The following is a 6018-nucleotide window of genomic DNA, read 5'->3' as shown; positions in this document are numbered from 1 at the left end:
ATGACCTAGGAGAATTCAGCATCCTGACGATTAAAATAAAGATTTTTACAGTTACCTGACAGTAAGAATTCACTGAAATATTTCCTGCAAAATACATACCATTATGCTTGGTACAAAAGAGGTAATCAATATTGGTTTTCTTCAAAAAGTAAAGCACACCTATGTGCACACACCCACTCAGCCCAGATTCTCTTTTCTTTTCAAAAGAAGTTCCTGTCTTAACTGACTTATTATTATTATTGTTTCAAAATTTTTTAAATGAAATTTTAATGAGATATATTCACACACCATATAATCCATCCAAAGTATACAGTCAGTGGCTCACAGTATCATCACCACAATTGTTTTAGAACATTTTCATTACTCCAAAAAAATAAAAATAAAAAAATAAAAATATAAGTAAAGAAGAACACCAAAACATCCCCTAAATATGGAACACTTCATGAATTTGCTTGTCATCCTTGTGCAGGGGCCATGCTGATCTTCTCTATATAGTTCCAATTTTAGTATATGTGCTTCTCTCTTGTGCTGCCGAAGAGAGCACTTAACTGACTTCTAATGTGAGGTGAAGCCACTGCCCTATGGAGAAAATCCTGTTGGGAACTACAGACTGGTGCTTGCTCTTCTGCTTTGCGGGCTTATTAAAATTTAGAATGTCTAAATCATATGCAAGGGATACATTCAAATGATGGGGTCCTTTGAGGTAAAGTTGATACTTTCAATGCAAATAAAGTAATCAAATCCCCAAAGGGAAAACTTTGATGCTTCAATCAAAACAAAAGAGCATTTTGAGTGGTGAAGATTGAAAGAAACACGTTTATACCATATTTAGATATTGAGATAGATGCAAAGACAGATAGGTAGGCAAACAGGCAGATAGATAGATTAGATAGATAGATAGATAGATACATAGATACATAGATAGATAGAGAGATAGATATTGAAAATAAATTCCAAATGAACACAATTCCAGATCTATAGAAATCATTTTAAAGGAGAATACTAAAATGGAACTATTAAATAAAATTGTTCCAGAATCGGGTATGAAAATTATGCAATAAAATATTGATTAAGTTTCTTACAGTATGTACTCTATTGAGTAATGTTTTCCCCAAGTCTCTTTTTCTTTCAAATTTTTTTGCTGACAGTTTATATATATGCATATATGTATATGTAAACCTACATGCTTATTTATACACACATTTCTGCTTTTAAAAAAGTTTAAAACTCTCTAATGACTAATATCTTCATTCTAAAAATAAACTTATTATTTCTTATGTAGATGCTAATGCATAAATATAGGAGTTAGGATTGAATATATGAAAATTCCCTAAAATCCTGGAATCTTTTCATGCTCAACAAATTCTTGAAAATTATGCTTGTTTTTGGATCATGAATCTTTCTCTATAGAGGAAGTGAATTAATAAAGGAAATAAAATCCTAATAAATAAGAATTCACTTTCACCAGAAACTTCTATTTCGAGAACTTTATAAAGTAAAAATGCAAAATCACGTGATTGTACACATATTTTAAACTTTTCTTAGTTGCCTGAAGATCAGGGAAAATAGAGTAGGGAAACAGACTACAAAATGAAATAATCATTCAGAGAAGGAAGCAATATTTAAAAAGATTAAATAGTGATTTATTGCAGGGTTTTATATGTTAATATTACTATTCATTTATAATTTCTTTAACAATTTATTTTGAGGTTTGAAATAAATAAATAAATGTACTTCAACGTATACAGTTTGGTGTTAAAAAAAAACAAAGGTTGTTTTTGATAACTCATAAAACTATTTTCTGTACTTCTGTGTCATTTTGTCCACATATCTATGGTAATATATATATATTACATGGTGGGTTCATTATTTATCTGTATGTTTTCTTTTTAGATTTTAAGCACACCAAGAAAAGGTATCAAGATTTTCTCATCTCTTTTGTCTTCTGCACTAGTTGTCTCATGGGATACATAACAAATATGTATTTAATAAATTATTAGATCAACGAATACCATCATATCAACAATTGATATATGTAATATTTTCATATTCTAAACCTGTCTCACAAATTGCCCATTTATATGAACAAAATAATATCCTATTACAGAAAAATGTACTGTTCTGGCCTCTTTGATGCTAACCTGGCATTTACAGCCTCCCTGATTTGAATGTTCACATTTGCCGTGTCTTAATGAAGAAGCAATCCCACTTTCCTAACCAGAACTTGCTTAGCTGCTAGATACTGAGTACAGCCCAGATGGATTTTGATATTAACTCCCTTCATTAAGAAAAATATTTTAATATTATTGGGTAGAGATCTTATGATACATTCTACGTAAACAAATATCAGGCAATAAAAAATTGCCTGAAATTCTGATCTCTTTTGGTTAGTCTCTGAAGGACAAAGACGTGTTTGCTTCTATTGCTGTCATCATCTATTGTTGTCCTACTTCTTAGAAGCAAAAATTAGACATCTGGGGACCAAAGACTGTGTTTATTTTGAATTAAAGCAGAAGGGAACATTACTATAAGATAAGTAACACCAATCCAAGGAGTGATTTATTGGGAAGAATAGGGGATGTGAGTGAGTTTGATGCCGACACACTTTTTTGAATCCTGGTGTTTAAAAAACATCCCTTCTTCCCTCTTCACAAGTTCGTTGTCCTCACACCACTTGAGTGCCGTCTCTTCCCAACGGATAAACAATAATCAAATTCAGAACAAAAAGGTCATTTGGCTGCTTTTGCGCAGACACCAGATACCCACACCTGAACTCCAAATATGCAAAGCTCCATGCAGAAAGAGATACTTATAGTCCCACCTCTTTATTGAGGTTGTGCTAAAGAAAAAAAAAAAAAAACTGAAATGGGTGGGGGAAGCCCTTCTGAAACTCTCACAGGAATGTTTCTTTACCCTGGAAAACGTTTTAGCTCTTTGCTGTGGTTTCTTTCCTCCACTGATCTCATAAGATTCCCTTGATCTCTGTAAACCATTTAAAAAACATTACTTATTTAAAACTTCAAACTGTCATTCCAGAGTGTTTTAATGATATGTGACCATAAAGAGAAGAGCGATGTGCATGTGTGTGCAAGCTTGTGCACATATGTGTGGAGGGGATGGAGAAGGGAAGCCTGTAAATGAAAAGCACACTCCATTAGGAGTAAAGAAGTCTGCCCTCTGGTTTTAGACAGGGATATTTTGTCACTGATCAGTTCTGTGACTCTCCTAGCCACAGCTCCTCCAATGATAAAATGAGAGGACTGGATTAGAACAAATCTAATATCTATTTCAATTCTGAAATTCTATGATTCTAACACAGTCAACTTCCCATGACTGACATTCTAGCATTTCCTGGTAAAACATCATCAGCAAATAAATGCCAAATTGAGCCAGAATTACTGGTTTGGGAACCTTTGCTTCTTGGAAACATGTTCCTTATCATCACCTCCTCTACCTCTGTCCTGACCTACTGTAATTCATAAATAATTCTGATGTATTATTTGGGAATCAGGGAAAATAAAATTAAGCATTTTTAATCTGAGTACCTTTACACTCCTTCCCTTTCCATGTTTGCACTGAGCTGAGGAGAAAAGAAATGTGCAGCAATGACATTCCATAGGCTCACAGAATTTGAGAGGTGGTGTGCCATAGACAGACAAGGTAGGAGCTTTGGAATACGAGTCCTTGGTCTGGATTTTGCTCTACCACTCACTGGCAGGAGGAATAATCTATGTAAATCATTTCTTTGCTGGCATGCTTTGGGTAGATAGCAGAATGAGATTGAAATTTATTGAATTGAAATTTGGAAAAAAAACAAACAAAGATAATATTTCTCTGGCTCCCTTATTCCATTGCCAAAAGACTGCACATCCCTTTGGGAAAACTGGAAAGCTATGATGCTATATCAGAGCAATCAGAACCTCCCATGGAGAAGAGCTAAAGGAGGAAAAAGAAAGAACTATCAGGACCATTTCCACTCTAGATTTAGTCAATCTGGATGATTCAATATTCTTCAGGAGAAAAATAACCTGCAAAGAATGTCTAAAGCAAAGACGAGGATCTTCTTGCAATTTGATGGTTTCTGTGGATGTTTATATAAATGCTCTTCATTTTATCACTGTGGAAACCACAAGAGGGATTCCAAAGAAAGAAGCAAGGACACAGTAGACATACAAACTCCTTAAATCTTGTGATAATGCACCAAATATGATTTTAATACATCAGCTCAATAGCCATATGAGAAAAGGATTTCTAAATACAAATGACTGAGTGAATAAGAAATAAACACAAGCTAGCAGGACTTTTAAGACCTAGGATAAAATATCCCCTCCTGCTTTTTATAGATCACATACTGATATAGTGATTTTGATATGTACTTTTATTAAATTAAACAAAAATAGCAAAAAGCTGAAATAAAAGCAATGTTCTCTTGTCAGGGCTCTCTATTTCAATAAGGATGTATGAAATAATGCTAAGCATTTCATTTGGGTTTCTCCCTTATTTAGATTTTCCATAAATGAATCCCCATTCCAGAGAATGAGGAAAGAGAAAAGCTCATGCAAGCAACATTGAAACACTACCGGATATGTGAACTCTGATCCACAGCAGCTTATTTGAGAATCCTCTGATCTTTTAGGAGTTGCTACCCAAATATGCTTTAGTCTCATCCTGGTGTAAAGGAGTCATCATGGGTCTTGAAGCCAGAGAGTGTTGGCTCTAGAGACTCCATAATTTTCCCTGTCAAGTTGGTGCATCAATTTCATGATCTAAAAGTTGGAAATAACGTAACCCCCTCTGGGAGGTTGTTGTGAGTGGTATATATAATATAGGTAAAACAGGTAATTGCTTGTAGCATAGTAGGCACTCATACTCTGTTTTAGTTTTCTGAGGCCTCATAAAAGGATAAGAGAGGGGAAAATACTTGTACATGATTGTTTGATATATTTTGGTTTAGGAAATTATGCATAACTAAAGAAAAAATATGATAAGCATTCCATTCTCCTTGGTAAGTGATTTTGATCATCCATTGTCAATCAGATTAGACTTTCAGACACCATATTAAGTTGAAAAAAATGTTGCAAATTTTAGTTATTTTTCTGTTCATTGACAGTTGCCCCAGTGCTTAGAATAATGCCTAACACACAATAGATATTCACTATTAAAAAAATTATACTTAATTTTTGGAATCTTTCTCAATGTGGACTCCAAAAACAAAGTAGATTGAGTTTAATTCCTAGATCCAGAATTACTGTGGGCAACTTACTCAACTTCACTAAGATTCAGTTTCCTTATCAGTAAAACAGTGATAATAAACCTCACCTCCTAGGATTTGCTGCATATAAATAAATTAAAAACATTTTCATAGTACTTGGGAAACAGTAAGTCATCAACAAATTTTAAGTATTACTACTGTACCTTTTTATCACTGCATTACCTTATACATGTGTGTTATAGAGAATATCAGACACAGACCAATATTTGTTTTTCTGGAGATAAAAAAGAAATACATAAATATTATCTTTTAACATGAGAAATTGATAACACACTTTCTAATTTATCAGTGAAAATTGGTCTGTCTGAGGATATATTCTATTATCGTGAGCTAGGAGAGATAATTTTGTGAGTGAATACAAGTCAATACTTCTACAAATATCCATATGTCCTGAGCTTCTTTAATCAGCCATAATAAAAGGAGAATTTGGAAATTTCAAAGTCAGGCACATAACTCCAAGATGGCAAATACCTTAACTGTATTCTCTCAAGATACCTTGAGAGATTTTTTCCTGTGTTGCTTAGAAATAGCCTTAGCATCTTGCTTGTACAGTATGAAAGGCAGAAGATAAAACTTGTTTGTTACTTGTATCACCTTATTTCTCTGTAAAGAGTCTAGAAGACATAATTGTTTCCTGTAATTTTGCTTGCTCTGAATTTAGCAGAAAAAATCTTTAACTCTCAGCTGGAATATATGGGGCCTTTTCTTAAACAAATTAATGTTTTTGAAAATAATTCCAAACCTTC

General features: G+C 33.4%; 1 pseudogene; it reads right to left on the bottom strand.

Annotated features, from left to right (window-relative positions):
- Window positions 1–424: 424 nt before the first annotated feature.
- LOC119533536 lies at window positions 425–542 on the bottom strand (annotated as a pseudogene).
- Window positions 543–6018: the final 5476 nt, after the last annotated feature.

This window comes from Choloepus didactylus, chromosome 4 (assembly GCF_015220235.1).
Source record: "Choloepus didactylus isolate mChoDid1 chromosome 4, mChoDid1.pri, whole genome shotgun sequence".
NCBI lineage: Eukaryota > Metazoa > Chordata > Mammalia > Pilosa > Megalonychidae > Choloepus > Choloepus didactylus.
The sequence above is the reverse complement of the archived record's forward strand: the minus strand, read 5'-3'. Positions and strand labels throughout refer to the sequence as shown.